This window comes from Lissotriton vulgaris, chromosome 12, assembly GCF_964263255.1.
Source record: "Lissotriton vulgaris chromosome 12, aLisVul1.2, whole genome shotgun sequence".
Taxonomy (NCBI): Eukaryota; Metazoa; Chordata; class Amphibia; order Caudata; family Salamandridae; genus Lissotriton; species Lissotriton vulgaris.
In genome coordinates, this window is record NC_141700.1 from 757,799,171 (window position 1) to 757,814,201 (window position 15,031).

At 53.8% G+C, this 15,031-nt stretch overlaps 1 protein-coding gene across 1 annotated transcript in view; it reads right to left on the bottom strand.

The window, feature by feature from the left end:
- The window catches only part of DNAH2 (dynein axonemal heavy chain 2), a 2,538,822-nt gene that overhangs the window by 42,229 nt on the left and 2,481,562 nt on the right, over positions 1–15,031 (bottom strand). The window lies entirely within an intron of this gene.

Below are 15,031 nucleotides of genomic sequence, written 5' to 3' on the forward strand. Positions count from 1 at the left end.
GGTATACAATCTTAAAACTCTGTTGATTATATATTTTATTTGTTTCTCAACTGGCAATCAAAGCATCAGGATGAGGAGTCTCTAGAAGAACCCGATGCAGAGATTCACATCTGTTATGAACTTATCATTACCAATTTGGTGAATCTACCAAGAAAAAACACTTCGCATAGGCAGATGACATTGTGGCTACCAAAGAGGCATCCAAAACTACAAGCCCTCGATGGTAGGCATTACTGCTGTAAACAAAGTATGGGATACAGACGGCATGAAAGTATGAACCAGGGTGGTGATTGGGCCCATGCTCCATATAGAAATAGTTATAGGAGTAAGTGAACAGTGAACAATTAGAAAGTGGGATCAATGCTGGAACTTCAAAGCCAGGGGTTGACAGGCCATTAAGTGTCCCCAGATCTGTTGGAACAGGTATGTTCTGCATGGAGTACAGTTGTTTTTGACTGCCCTGTGTATCTTACCGCAAGCATCTGGTATCCCTTTTTAGGTCGAGCTGGAGAAAGCAATGCGAAGCACAATTCTGCATCTTTACAATCATATGAACAGGGCCCCACCCGCACACTCTTTGGCTTTCATTGTCCATCCGAGTCTGAATCTCCATCTTCTCGATCAGGTGGTGGATCACATATATCTCCCCTATATTTATTCCAGGCCCCCCAGATTTTACTCCACTTTTTGGGCACCCCCGACTACTATACACTGTTCTTTCGGCAAACATGGCCACGTCCATGTCCCTTCCACATGCAGCAACAGATGGTGCCTCCACCCCTCCCCATTTTTGGGCAATGTTCCTTTTTACGAGCATGATCCCTAGCGTGGCCCAGCTCTGAGCTGGACGAGTGAGATCGTTTGGTTCCCATATATTCAGTAAGCATTGTATAGGCTCTGGCACCAGTGACAGTCCCCCTGATTGTGACACTGTTCTCATCACCCGTGTCCAATATTACATTATTTTGGGACAGTCCCATATGGTATGAAAATAGGTGTCCTCATCCCCGCAGCCGCGCAGACAGAAGGGGTGCTCTATTTTGCCCATCTTGTGTAGTGTGTGTCTGGTGTAATATGATCGGTGTAGAATTTGGAGCTGCACTAGCCTGAGGCGTGAGGGTATGCCCACCTCTCTCGGGGAAGCCAATGCTTCCTGCCATTCTGAATCATCGAAATCGCCTATGTCGTGGGACCATTTGTCTCGTAGGGGTCACCTCGGGTCGGGCAAGTTGTTGACTAATTTGCGATACGTGAGTGAGGTGACCTTCTTTTGCATGTAATCAGTCAGTAATCTATCCTCCATAGGCGATGCCTCCGGGACCTCAGTACCAGGTGGGAATGCTGTCATTAAGGCGTGCCTTATCTGCGTGTTTCGGAACAGCCACGAAGACACCAGTTCGTATTGTTGTTGCAAACGCTCAAAGGGAACTATTTCGCCATTATGCCACATGTCGCCCACAGTGGATATGCAGATATCATCCCACTTGTCAAAGCCCTTACTGTTTCTGAGTCTGCCTAAGCGCTTCGTGTCCCACAGTGGAGTAAGGTGAGTCAGAACCCCGCACCATCCCAGTTTGGCCTGGGCAGCATGCCATAGGACAATTGTATGCCGTGTTGGTCCAATCATTGCTGGGGACAGTTTCTTGTCACAGAGGGGAGAAAGCATACCTTTTGTGCTCAACAGTGCCCTGTCCGCTTTGAATGCTGGGTCGGACTGCGGGGCACGCAGCCATTGATTAATTACCTTTAGTTGCGCCGCCCAGTAATAAAGTTGAATATTTGGGAGTGCTATTCCTCCATCATACCAGCCGCGCACCAGCTTGGATTGCACAATACGTGCTGGCTTGTTACCCCACAAAAGACCAGAGACCTGCGCCGTGATTGCCTTAAAGTAAGTTGGTAACAGTGGTTATGGCGTATTCTCCAATACATACAAGAAGCAGGGCAGGGCCATCATTTTGAAAAGCGCCGCCTTTCCCAACAAGGTCAGCGGTAGTGTCCCCCAATGGCGTATATCTCTTTAGAGACGGATCAGTGGTGGTTGCAAATTTTTGGTGAAAAATTCCCCAGAGTCGGCGGTGATGTATTTGCCCAAATATTTAAATGCGCTCCACGCAATTTGGAGTGGGCAATTCTCAGGAAGATGCGGAGTGGGGCCATGTAGCACATATAATATTGATTTGTCCAGTTTATGGTGTATCCCGACGCCCTCCCATAAATCGTGAAGATATTTAGTAGAGTCGGTATGGAGCGCCTAGGTGAAGTCAGATATAACAGGATATCGTCGGCGTACAAGGAGACTCGATCCTCCCAACTGTCTGTCCATTTGAGTCCCCGTATCATTGGCTCCCACCGTATCCACGCTGCCAGAGGTTCTAAAACAAGAGCAAAAAGCAGCGGTGACAGGGGACAGCCCTTGCGCGTGCCCCTTACCAGGGGAAAGTCTTCAGAAATGTGACAATTAGCAGTGACATGAGCCTTTGTTTTGGTATATAGAAGCCGAACCCATGCACAGAAATTTGGCCCAAAGCCCAGGTGATGGAGCACTGCGAACATGAAGGGCCATTTGACCATGTCAAACACCATTTGTGCATCCAACGAGAGCACCACTGCCAGTTCCTGTTCATGAACCGCTCGAGCTAGCACTCCATGTAATCTCCTCAGGTTGAGGGCCGTGTTTCTGCCTGGCATGAAACCGGATTGGTCTGGGTGTATGAGCTCTGATAAGTGAGGTGTGAGCCTATTCGCCAACAATTTTGCAAGGATTTTAGCCTCTGCATTTATCAAAGAAATAGGGCGGTATGAGGTGCACTTATCAGCAGGTTTCCCTGGCTTCGGTATAGTCACTATGGTGGCCATGCGCTGGTCCAGTGGGAGTTCGCCCACTTTCAAGTTGTCAGTGAGCATATTTAACAAATGAGGTGCGATGGTTTCTGCTGTCCTTTTATATAGTTCGACAGGTATACCATTTGGTCCGACAGCTTTATCCGACTGCAGCGCTCCGATTGCCACCTGTAGCTCGTCTACCGTGAGATCTGCCTCTAGTTCCTGTGCTGCCTCAGGGGTTAATTTGGGCATAGCAAGGTCTTGCGCGTAAGTCAACGCCTCCTCTAGGGACATCATAGAGTCCGACAAGTAGACTGTCTGAAAATGCTGCGCCAGTGTGCCCACTATCGTCCGTGGATCAGTTGTTGCCTGCCCCTCCTCCGAGCAAAGCTGTGTTATCCACCGGTCACCCCCTTCCCTTCTATCTAGCCATGACAGTAATTTCCCGGCTTTATCACCGATGTCATATACCTTGTGCCGTGGAGGGCGTGGCTTGGACGCCGATCGGGATGGTACCCTGGGCGACCCGGAGACGACGCTCCTGCCCTCTGAAGTGTAAGGGGACAGCCGGGCACGATCGGAGGGTCGCTGGGGGACTGCTGGCCCCGAGGAGATCGAGCCGAAGAGACGACCGAGGTGTTGCCGAGGGTGCGAACAAAATGGCGGCGAGGAGGCCGGGCAGCCCCGTACTTTCGCTTTGAGCCGAGTTGTCGCCAACTGGCAAGAGATCCTGCAATCGGCTGCTCGAAGCACTGGGATCAGCGGTGCTGTGCCCGGAGACCAGGGGACGTTGTCCTGCCTCACCCGGACCTTGGGGACCCTCGCTGGCCGCCGTCCCGGGACCCATCGTTCCCCCCTCAGGCTTCCGAGGGGGACAGGTGAACGGAGTTCGTCAAGCTGGTCATTGCTTCCGAGGGCATCGGTGGCGACATTGAACACTGCCCGGTGTTAGGGGGCTGGCACTGCACTAAGAGAGTGGACGCCAACGGGCTCCTGGGCCTGTGACGCAGCACCCTGGAATGGCGGCGATCAGGGGGTCGACGGCCGAGGAGCGTGCTGAGGGGGACCCGGCGACATCAACTCGGATGGGCGAGACTCCCTCCCCGGAGCTGGGCCAGGAACAGCGGCTGAACCAGCGTTTGGATGCCATACTCGAAGCGATCACCTCGACTAAGGAGGCGCTGCACCAAGACATCGCCCAAGTGGCCACGGGCCTGGGGCTGCTACGAGCGGACCACGCGAAGCTAGCGGACAGGGTCAAGGACCATGACCAACTGTTGCTGGACCTGAAGCCATCGGTGGTGACCGCGGAACACAGAATCACGGATATATTGGCCCGGTTGGACTCGCTGGAGCGACGGGCGGAGGATGCCGAAGGCCGCAATAGACGGAACAACGTGCGGGTTGTAGGCCTGCCGGAGAAAATTGAGGGGGAGGATGCGGTGGCCTATATGGAGAACTGGTTCCGCACTGTGGTAGCGCCGGAGGGGCTTACTCCTTTTTTCACACTGGAGCGGGCTCACCGGGTACCTGCTCGCCCGCCGGGGCTTGGCCGCCCCCCACGACCGATGGTGGTACGGCTCCTCCACTACAAGGACCGGGATCTCCTCATCCAGTGGGCCAGGATGTCGGGCCCATATGAGGTGGAGAACAGTAAGGTCACGATATTCCCGGACTACACCCAAGCGGTCCTGAAGAATAGGGCATCGTTCCTAGCGGTGAAGGAGGAGCTCAGGGAGGAAGGCATCCAGTACTCCTTGCTCTACCCGGCCAAGCTGCGGATCATAATGGATGGCACCACACACTTTTTTCAGACCCCGGATGAAGTTTGGCAATGGCTGGAGTTGTATAGAGCGGGGACAGACAGATCGCATAAAAGCAGGCGAGATCAACCTAAGCCACCCCGGGTGAGACAATCGCAGCGCATCAGGTCCCGCAACAGGCGCCAGCGGGAGAAGCGGGAAGCTCAAATGGCGGCGGAGAAGAGGGATGCGCTCGCAGCGACGGCGGCCATTACGGGGTCGCAACAGACCAGTGAACTGGCAGAATCGGACTCAGGCGGGGAAGGCAGCAGGACGGGAGAAGAACTCTCAGAGGCGGAAAGCTCGAAGGGGCCGATAGTGACCCCACAGACATCGGATGGCATATTTTGCGGCTGAGGCTGCCTTGGGACTTGATCGTGACTTCATGGTAGGGTGGTATCCTGTTGATGGAGGGCGGGTTGCCGGGTGGGGGGGCTGAGTGCTTAGTAGGGGATGAAGACGCGGGGCGCGGGCTCCGCTAGCTGGGGTCGGCGGTGACTCACCCCCCTTGGGCCCTTAAGGCCGACTGTGGTGGAGACCACAGGGTAGGAGTGTGGGAAGTTGGATCAAGGTTTGGATGGGGGCTGACATTGGGTTCGTGTGCTCTGTCCTGGGGAGTGGGGTTTGGGGAGTTTTTCTGTTCTGGGGGTGTTCGGGGGGGGCAACTGCATTGGGGGGCTATGAACCTTCGTTATTTGAATCGAACTGCTCGGAGTTGGAATGGGGACATTACCTAATTTGAAATGCCTGACGTGGAATGTCCGGGGGCTGCGAACTATGATAAAGCGCCACAAAGTTCATGCATACCTGGTGCGTCGGGGGGTTCAGATAGCTATGCTACAAGAGACTCATCTCACTAAAAAAGAGTGCACTGCCTTGCAGAAAAGATGGCGTGGCCAGGTGTTTGGTACCACTTACTCAGCGTATGCCAGGGGGGTGTTGATCTGGGTGAGGGCGGGGATACCCTTTCAAGTGTTGAATCAGGTGGTGGATCCGGATGGTCGGTTTGTGGCGGTGGAGGGGAGGTTATATGGAAGGGATGTGGTTCTCTGCTGTGTGTATGCACCGAACACTGATCAAGCTTGATATTTTGATGGCCTCTCGGGGTCCTTGGCCTCTTTCCTGGCGGGCCCGCTAGTGCTAGGGGGAGACTTCAACTCAATCACGGATGTGGCTTTGGATAGATCCCATCCCCCCCTGGTGGACTCCCCGGTGCGCAGGTTGGCCGCGCACAGGAAGGACTGGCAGGATAGATGGGGGTTGCTGGATGTCTGGCGGGAGCGGCACAGGGACGCCAGGGATTATTCCTTTTATTCTGCTCTCCATGATCTGCATGTCAGGATCGATTCGGTGCTCTGTGGTGGGTCCCTTGCCCCATTGATCTCTCATACGGAGTACCTGGCTAGGACTATCTCAGATCATAACCCCCTATTGGTACACATTCAGTGGCAGCGGGAGCGCTCAGCGATACCAACATGGCGGCTTCGGCCGGAGACGCTTGAGGATTCTGTGTTCAGCGATGCGGTCCAGCAAGGCATCGATAGCTATTTCGGAATGAATGAGGGCACGGCCACGAGTAGGTCTACTGAATGGGATGCAATGAAAGTGGTGGTGAGAGGGGTGTGTTTGGGTCGGTTTTCGAATGCTCGAACGACTGTGTTGAATGCACTCTTGAAAGCGGAAGAGACTTTGAGGGACCTGGAGCGCCGCAGGCCGGCTAGGCCAGATTTGCAGACCCAGTTATTGGAAGCGAAGGAGGTGGTTGCCACCGAGACGGAACGTTTACGATGCTACGACTACAGGCAGTATATCATCAGGGCACATGCGGCGAGGGACAAGGTGGGCACCCTCTTGGCCAGACTAGCTAACCCGGAACTTAGGGGCTGCCCGGTCCTCAGCATTAGTAATACGCAGGGGGAGATGGTATACTCCCAGGCAGCGGTATTGGAATGTTTTAGGGGGTACTATGAGGAATTGTACCAGAGTCAGCTGGGGGTGGGGGTTCAGGACATTGCGGAATACCTAGGGGAGAGACAGCTTCCGGTCCTGGACGTAGAAGACGCGAGGGAGTTGGGCGGCCCGATCACGCTTGCAGAAATACGGGTGGCCATCAAACATATGGCCCGCAACAAAACGCCTGGGGTGGACGGACTGCCGATTGAATTTTACCAACAGTATATAGACAGCTTGGCTCCCAGGCTCCTGGTGGTATATACGGAAGCTTTTGAGGCCGGGGAATTGCCTGGGTCCATGCGAGAGGCCTTGATTGTGCCGCTCCTAAAGCCTGGCCGGGATGCAACGGATGTGAGGTCCTATCGCCCGCTATCTATGTTGACGGTGGATTATAAGATTCTGAGCCGAATTCTAGCCACCAGGCTGGCCCCACACATGACGGGCTTGGTACACAGGGACCAGTCCAGGTTTATACCCACGAGGAGCACGGCGCTGAATATTCGCCGCCTAGTGGGTGTAATGGACGCCATCTTGGACGGGGAGGGAGCCCCGGCGGCCCTGTCCGTGGACATCGAGAAGGCCTTTGATAGTTTAGAGTGGTCTTTCCTGGATGGAGTGTTGGAGAGGTTTGGCATGGGCGAGGGGTTCCGCAGGTGGACGAGGGTCTTATATACCTCGGCGACGGCGAGGGTGCGTTTGGGCGGTCTGGTGTCTGCGGCGTACCCGGTGGGCAGGGGCACGCGACAGGGGTGCTCCCTGTCCCCTCTATTGTTTGCTCTGGCGATGTAACCTTTGGCGGTCCATGCGAGGTCGGGTGACAGGTACGCGGGGATAGCCAGCGGTGGGCAGTGGCATTATATATCGCTATATGCGGATGACTTGCTCCTGTACCTAGCTGACACGGCGCGGGCACTGGATGGAGCGATGGACCTGTTGTCGGAGTTTGTCCGGCTCTCGGGCCTTAAGGTCAATCGGGCGAAGACTTGTGTGTTTCCACTGAGAGCGGGATCGCCCGACCCGGGCGGCGATTTGGGCGTGGTCTGGGAGCCATCTTGTTTCACCTATCTGGGAGTCCGCATCTACCACGCGACTGCGGACCTATTGGAGGGCAACATTGGTCGATGTGTCCGGGCACTGAGGGGCAGCTTGTCCTTCTGGTCGACCCTCCCGCTGACGGTACTGGGTAGGATCGCCCTTCTAAAAATGGTGGCGCTCCCCCGCTTCATCTACTATTTCCGGACGCTGCCTGTCTGGATCCCTCAGGGGGTCTTTAGAGACCTGAGGTCAATGGTTATTGGCTTCCTATGGGGGCAGGGCCGCCGCAGAGTGGCCCTGAGCACGCTCCTTCGCCCCAAGATAGAAGGGGGCATGGCTGTGCCCGATTTCGAGCTGTACTATCTAGCGGCGCAGTTGCAGGTACTTACGCAGAATGTGGCTAGGGTGTTTCGGGGGCCGGAGGAGGACCGGGATCGGGGAATACAACGCCACGTACTGTCCTATATTATCATGCAACAGAGGCTTGAGTTGCGGGGCCTCACTATGGAGGAACGGACACTCCGGCTGTGCTGGCAGAGGAGCCTTCGGAGGGCGAAGGCCTCGCGGCCTTATGCACCGGAGATCCCGATCGGCATGCTGACGGCCTTGCCGCACGGGGGGGATTGGTCCCCATTGCTGGATTGGGAAGAGGCGGGACTACAGGTAATAGGCGACCTATACATAGACGGGGCTTTGGCACCGTTCGAAGCGCTCCGGGACCAGTTTGGGCTGCCCGACGGGGGGTTCCTCCTGCACGCGGCGGTGGTGGCTGCCATACAGAAGCACTGGAAAGGGGGACTCATGGAACCGACGACGACTATGGCGTGCCAGTATGTGGTAATGGCGGCAGGTACGTTCAAAGCTGTGACGTGCCTCCATAATAGGATGTTGAATGAGGGACTGGAACCGCTCCAGGGGCTCAAGTCTAAATGGGAGGAGAGTGTGGGCCGGCCCATACCGGACACGGCGTGGGGCCATATCCTGCGGCGCACGTGGAAGGGCACGAGAAATGCGCGCTTTCAGCAAGTACATTTCTACGTACTTCATAGGGCCTACTTAACCCCTGAGAAATTACAGCGGTACTTTCAGGTACCGGATGCCCGATGCCCACGGTGTTCGTCTCTGGGAGCGGACATGGACCATTTGTTCTGGGGGTGCCCGCACTTGGCGGCCTATTGGGCGGAGGTAGGGGACCTCCTGAACGAAGTGACTGACAGGGAGGTGGAATTCGATATGGCGGCATGCCTGCTGCTCTGGTTCCCGCACACCAAACACACCAAGGTGGCGAGCAAATTCATTGATCTGGGCCTGATATTGGCGCAAAGGGAAATATTGTGGCATTGGAAGTCCAGGGGGGGACCCTCACTGCGTAGATGGAAGAATGAATTGCTGCGGTGGTCTGACTGCGAGAGTGTGCTCCGGATGAAGCAGGCCGTTAAGATGGGGAATGAGAATGCATTGGATGCGGCACGAGCGTGGGAGTTAGTGGTGCAGGCCTTGCGTGATTCTATGGTGGATGATGAGGACGGTGAGTCTTAGGCCGGTGGACACCGCGGGGCGAACACGAACAGTATCATAACTCGCTCTGTAGTGGATCCATCCAACTTGTCGGGACGGGGCATGTACCTTAGCAGTTGCCAGGGGAGGGGGGGTTTTGGGGGGGGTTGGTTAATGGGAGTTGGGGTGGGTCGGAAGCCACGTAGTTGGGGGCCCGTCAGGGCACCTTGGAATTAATAGGTTGGTGGGGTACTGCGTGGACTGCGGAATGGCTGGGGGGAGCGGCCAGGCAGGATAGACATACAGCACCTGGTGCAGGTCCCGACAGGGGCGGTACCACTGATCACCACTGGGATGGCTGACGGGAGCAATGTTGAGGGTGGGGGGGGTAAAAGCAGATACGTAAAACGATATATCAACCATGGTCCCTATGGGACGTGCACCGTGATGTCTTCCTCTTGAAGTGTAGTATTATGCCGCCCGGCCTCCGGGATGCGGGCTGAATGGCTGTGTACGATCTGTGTTTTACTACTGAGCGGGGGGATGCCACGAGTGAACTGGCTGACTAATTGTATCCTGTGGTTTATAACTCTGCAATAAAAATATATTTAAAAAAAAAAAAATACCTTGTGCCGTGTGGCCTCTAACTGCTGTCTGGTCAATTTTGTAAGGTGTTCTTTGTGTTGCCGCTGCTTGAGGTGTAGGGTGTGGGATGCATCAGGGGTTGGGTCGTTGGCGTGTTGGGTCCCTGCGGTGTGTAAATCTAGCTGTAGATTGTGCAGCTCCAACTGTCTCTCCCGTTTATGAGCTGTAATGGTGTCAATAGCCTGGCCCCTGAGGACTGTTTTAAACGCCTCCCAGAGGACAGTCGGAGAGGCCACCGACCCAGCATTCTCCTGAAAATACTCGCCCGTCGCTTTTTTGAGTGCCTTCTAATCTTGGGCACTTGCAGATAGCCGGGACGTATCGGGTAGATACGGCGTCTTTTCTGATGGTAGTGGGTGTATTTTAGAAGTAGTGTGGAATGGTCAGAGATGCCTCGAGCTCGAATCTCTATACTGCCGGTTGAACCTAGGAAATAATCTATTCTCGTCAGGCTGTTGTGTATCCCTGACTGATATGTCAATTGGCGTTCTGCTGGGTTGTGTCGCCTTCACACATCCGTGAGACCTAGTGCGTCCATAAAACTCGCCAGGCGTGTCACTCCCGCATTACATGCCCGCAAAGGATATCTATCCAAGGCTTCGTCCATAATTGCATTAAAGTCTACACCAATGAGTAGCTCCCCCTCCGGAAGGTCAAGTAAAAACTCACTGAGATCCGGGAGGGCCACCGCGTGCAGTGCAGGGGGGGGGGGGGGGGGGGGGGATGTAAACAGACACTATATTGAGGGGCCGTCCCTCCCACTGAGTGACTATGGCTGCGAACCTCCCTGATCCATCAGCTTTAGCTTTATATATTATCAATGGGAAATGTTTTCGCACCAGTATACCCACCCCTCTGGATCCCGAAGAGAACGCTGAATGCGCCACCATCTTATACCCCCATCTGTCCATTGCCTTGCTTGTGGAGCCAGTGAGGTGGGTCTCCTGTGTTAAACCACCGCTGGCGCTCCCCTCTTGATACATTGCAGAACCAGCCCTCTTTATTTTATCTCCCAGGCCTCGCACATTCCATGTGAGCAGGGAAAGAGGTGGCACCGGGGTCAAAGGGCCTGTGGCCGACTCAAGATGCGCTGTATCGGTCACGTCCATGTCCGATGGGACCTGTATAGTATGTGACTAATTCTCATGTATAATTCTTGTGCTACATAGTGTGTGCTAGTGCTGCATGACCCTGCGTTGTGCGTAAGAGCAAATAAATAAAAACCTGAAGAAAAATCTTGAAACAATCCCATCCCCCCAACCCCCCTCCCTGCCCCGCGGACTTAAAACTACCCGCCACCCCAACTCAGCAGAGTGCTCAGAACCCATTACCTTAAACAATACTTGCGTGTATGGGAGCCGGAAGTCCGAGGATGACCGTGTATATCCCCTGCCCCAGAGTTCATAGATATTGGAAAGTCCATCGTTGCTTCGCAGCCGATGCGAGCCCTATTAGGCACCCATTTGTAAAGTACAGCAACAGTGTAAGCTTTTTACAGAATGTCTCATTCTCTGGCCTCCTCCTGCAGCTGTCCATCCTCCTCCGTCCTTCGTTCATTCAAGTCGAGGTCTTCTTCCATTCCGGGATGCGGATGCCGACCGTTCGAGCGCCCTGAGGTTGCCGCTGGCCGCCATCCCTCGAGCCAATCGCGAGCCTCCTCCGGCATCTCGAAGAATTACGTTTTCCCCTCCCCCACCACCAGGAGCCTCGTGGGAAATATCATGGAGTATGGCAATTCACGGGCTCTCAGCCTCTTCTTGACTTCTAGGAAGCTCCTGTGACGCGCCGAGACCGCCGCTGTGTAGTCCGGGAAAAAGGACACCACGGAATTCTGTACCCGCAGGGACGGCGTCACGTGGGCTGTTTGCAAAATGGCATTTCTGTTGCGGAAGTTAAAGATGCGAGCTAGTACTGGTCTGGGGGGTGCCCCAACTTTGGGCTTACCTCCCGGCACTCTGTGCGCGCGTTCTACTGAGAAAAGTGTGGAGAGACCTCTGAGCTGCAGTCTAGTTTTTATCAGTTCCTCAATGTAGAGGTCCATGGCAGGGCCCCCTTCATTTTTGGGAATTCTCGTGATTCGTACATTGTTGCGGCGGGAGCGCCCCTCCTGATAGTCCAACTTCGCCGCCATACGTTTGTTGTCAGCCTCCAACTGTGACACTTTTTGGATTAGTGTGGTAGTGTCCTTTGTCAGGGATGCAGTCACTTGTTCCACCTCCGTGACTCTAGCAGATATTTTCTGGAAGTCCGCTCTAAGGAAGGTCACATCTGCGGAGCTTGACCCCACTGTTGTCTTCACACTATTAAGGGCAGGCATTATGTCCTCCAATGTCACTTTGGGTGGCCTAGCTTCTTCTGAGACTTTATCTGTGCGCCCAGTCCGCTCTGGCAGTGGGGGGAAGTCCTTACTGTATGCAAATTTGTCTAGTTTGCACTGCTGGGCAGTGCGGCTCCCTTTACCACTCATCCTTGTCTGGGCAAGCGCTCCCTTCCGTCACTCCTCCGTACCGTGGGCTGAATGGGTAACAGGGGGTCACCAGAGATAGATCCCGGTGGGTTTCGCAGCCTCACAGTCCACACTCTCCTCCTCGTATCACCAAGGACCACTAAGTAGGGGGGGCCACCGCAGACCGTCCGTCTCAATCCGCTCCCGCGGTCACCTATCTTCAGAGGGATTAACTCCTGCAGTCCAGCTCAGGGGCCTTCACAGCTCTACTGGCCCACTCCACGACTCACACTTCCGCGCGTTTATATAATGTTGGGCACCCCCCGCCCCCTCGGTGCACAGCCGGTGTTCAGGCCCCAGATGTCCCGTACCTGTGTGTCAGGTGTCTTCCCTCAGTGCTGCCAGTCGATGACCGGACAGGCTTCCTCGCCACAGGAGCCCAAGCAAGTGGCAGGTCAGCCGGCTCACTTCCATATAGGAGTTCACCAGGTGCGACACCAGGGCTGCACACGCGGTCCAGGGCACAGGCCACACAAGCTCAGATGGAGACGACGCTGCAACGTCGGAGCCGCCTCTCGTCTTCGGGGTCCGCTGGATCTTGGCGCCGGCCGTCAGGTGCACTCCACTCATTCTAGTGCCAGGCCAGGGATCAGTTGCGAGCGTCGGCCGGCCCAGCGGGCATCACGCCTCGTCCGCACTTTGCCTCCGGCACCCCTCAGGGACCACCCCGGGTCGCGCCCACAGCGCCCGGACCACTCAGCAAAATCTAGGCCCCGGTTGCAATCTCCTGCGCAGGCCCTCCTTCGCGGCACAGCCCACGCGGTGTTGTAGGCGGCGGGGAGATGCTAGAGTCAGCTGAGTTTGTTCCGCTCGCCCTTGGCTGCGTATTGGTGTCCTCTGGGGTAATTTCAGGTTTTGGATTAATAAACGGATGGAAGGGGAGACAGCCACACCCTCGGAGCTCCGTTAGACTGCAGCCATTTTGCTCGGCAGCAAGCCACACCCCCAAACTAACATTTCAATAGTACTGCATTTGGACCAACGTACTCGCCTTAGAACCCCCCCAACTTTACGAGCCCCAGACTAACTATTCCTAACTGATACACATCCAAAATCTGTATTTATATACCTAATCTGTTGTGCCCTTTCCATCATTCCCATTCAAATCCCAGTAGCCTACAAGATTCTAGTTACTTACAGCAAACGACATACTATTGATAAAGGGTACCCTATACTGCATACTTACCAGGGACTGGTGTCAGGCGGATCTGTTTGTGTGTATGGATCACACTTGCCCAAGCCATTAGAGCTTTGATTAAACACAGATAACTTTTTCATATCATATAGATGTCCTCTGCAGTGGCCCATTCTGCCATATCCTTAAGCCATCTTCCAATAGAAGGTGGGCTGTTACTTAGCCATTTAAAACTATCCTTCTTTAAGCAAGGACAATACCCTATAATACAATCATTCTACTCAACCTCTTTGTTTTCTTTTCAGGGATAAAGCCCAACAAGCATTGCTTCATTATAATTCAGCCATTTTATTTTCAGGGATAAAGTCCAACAAGCATTGCTTCGTTCTAAGACGGGCATTTTATTTGCTTGGCACTTCCATCGCAAATTGTTGTATGAATTAGCCTCGTAGGACATCTCTAAGTATGTGTGGGATCAACTTTATGTAATGTTAATGGGGTCAGATATGTCATATGAACATAGCTATACTGTAGGAGTTTAAACCAGGCATTAGTTGACACCTTCTTGACCTTCATGTGTATTGTACTGAACCTGTCCCTGTAAGTGTTCTTCTTGTGCTTCTCATCTCTCCTGCACTTTTAACTGCCCCATGGGTGTATCTGCGTGCACACACACACACGCGTGCACCCACACACACCCTACCTCCCCACTGTTATATATTATAAAACCAAAGTTTAAAGTAACGTTATAGTTAGGTGAATTTGTCAGTGACAACATTAAAAAAACGTAGAAATTCACCAGTTATACTTAGCAGTGCTAACTATAACTTGTGCCCCCACCATGCACTGCTGATGACCTCACATGACATGTTCTATGATATAATTTATAACATCACTCCCCATATAAACACATTTCAGCTCCAGGGTAGGCTCTCCAGGGCCTTTCGAGGCTCGGAAGGGGGCGAAGTAGCCCCCTTTCCCCTTTAGGAAATCAGCCCCAGGTGTAGGTGCCCTAGGCATAACTTATTCAAATGTGACAAGGCCACCATTTTTTCCCCCCTCGATCCTGCGTGACTTACAGGATTGCAGCATGTTTCTCTTTGGTTCCACCCCATGAGCCTAGAGGCTTATGGTATCTCTGCCCTGCCTCCATATATCTTTACTTATTTATAACTTCAGGACAGGGGACCAAGTCCTATAATGGCTGCCAGAAACATTTTCCTCATGTTGCTGGCAGCGAAGCAGAGCAATCGCTCTTGCATGAGGGAGCTATAGGGAAGGGAAATAGAGCTACCTGGACCACTCAGAACGCTCTATTTTTAAATTGCCACTCCCGTGAGTCTTTCGAGACTCTCACAACTACCTATTATTATTATTATTATTTACTGTTTGTAGAGCACATAGATACCCAAGGGCATCCCATGGCTAGCGGCTAAGCAAGGAAATGGTTAGTTAGTATGGAAGTTGAATATTAGATCATAGGAAAGAGAGTTGGAAAAGCCAGGTCTTGACAAGTTTCCGAAAGGGGAGATATCAGGAATCTGAGAGGAGGTCTAAGGGCATTGTGTTCCGGAGTCTGGTAACATAGTAGGAAAAAGACCTTCCTCCGCTTCTTGCCCTTCTGATTTTGGG